This window comes from Apium graveolens, unplaced genomic scaffold, assembly GCF_009905375.1.
Source record: "Apium graveolens cultivar Ventura unplaced genomic scaffold, ASM990537v1 ctg8563, whole genome shotgun sequence".
NCBI lineage: Eukaryota > Viridiplantae > Streptophyta > Magnoliopsida > Apiales > Apiaceae > Apium > Apium graveolens.
Window position 1 is genome coordinate 42,793 of NW_027421282.1, and position 1,783 is coordinate 44,575.

Below are 1,783 nucleotides of genomic sequence, written 5' to 3' on the forward strand. Positions count from 1 at the left end.
AAACGATGACAGCGGATACCATTGTTGTCTTTTGGTTATATCATTTGAATACCATCATGTGTCAATAAACACTGCCTAATGACAATGATCGCAAGTTTTCTCTGTGAAGTGAGAGACGAGAATACATATATCACAAATGAGCGAACATAATACATATATCACACTGTGAAGTGTACAAAATAGCTCGTACAATGCATATCTAAACCTCTATACAATGATCGAACATGACGGACTAAAGACTGTAACCTTTGTATATAATATCAATCTGGACAGCCTATGAGGCTTCTCCTCAATCCTGCGGGTAACAACATACACTAATAAAGCAGCTCCTCCTAAACTGTGACAAATCAAACATATCTTATAGGGTTTTTCACTGCTAGTTTGTTCTTCCTCCGTTTTAAGTGAAATTGGTGTGCAGTAATTTGTCCTTTGCTGTCTGACAAAAGAAAAGTATCTTTGTTATTTCATATCTAGTTTTTCACAGCTAGTTAACTGAAGATATAATAATAAAATAGCAGTTTGCAATTAGAAAACAATCTGACGTAGGACTTAAAGGAGGAGATTCCCCTGAAAAGATCAAGTACAACCTTTTCAACCTTGTATCCGTCGCTTGTTATGTTGGAAATACACATTTTTAATTTCTTGCAGGTCATGACATTTTGTTAAAGTTTTATGCTTACTTAAAGCAACTCAGAGTGTCTTAAATTATGCAAATTTGTCCTACTTCTGCACATGCTCATTGAGCAATGCAGTAGACGGATAAGATAGGCTGTTGTAAGAGGGCTGATGGGTTTGGCAGCTGAGCATAAAGCAAACATTTGATGTTTGCAGTTTTGGTTTGTGAGCAGATACGGAAATCTATATTTTGTTATCGGAAGCACTTATGTTTAATCTTTTTCTCCAGGTGGAAGGTAAAACTACAAACCTATTCAGTTAATAGATATTTTGGACACTAGATGATAGAGACGTTTGACACTAATGCATCAAATATCTATCATTAAAATTAATTTTAAGGTGTGACACTCAGCTCTTTTCACTTCATGAATCTTCTCTATCAAAGCTAGCATATCCTCCATACGGTTCCTTTTAGCCGCTATAGTATCAAATATCGTTCCTTTTAGCCTTTTTTTACAATAAAGACTGTTTTACCCTCCGATTTAGTCTGATATGTCGTTTTAATCATGAAAATGGCTAAAGCGAACGATATTTAATACTCTGGGGGTCAAAGGGTATGACTCCATACTTTTGGGGCTGGAAGGTACATTGGCCCATACTTTAAGGGCCAAAAGGTCATTAAGACTTCTTAAATATTTATCATTTCCGGAAAAATGACTTTCATGTTAGTTAGATTTATGTCCATCTTAGACAATAACTGTTACCTCTTGTGATGCCTGCTTCAAACTGATTTTTTTGTTTAAATGGTTTATTTAGAGTTACAAAGGTTACGTTCTTTAACCTCTATATGAAATTCCATATAATTTGAATTTCTGCATCGTATAATTTCTGGTGATAAGATTAGTTAAAAATCTAAAGAATACAAGTTGGGATGTACAGAGGTGCTAAAAGAAGAAATGTTGTAGTACAGGCTTTACGTGTACTTTTTGTATATTGCATAGTACATGCTAATGAGGCTATTTAGAGAATATAATCTTTTAGCCCTGTTTTCTCTCCGTTATTCGTTGCACCCTATCCTTCCTAAAACTGGTCGGATTTTTTAACTTCCCACTTTTCTTTTTCTCAAACACCCAACTAACCTCAACCTTTTCAGAACGTGAATGACAGA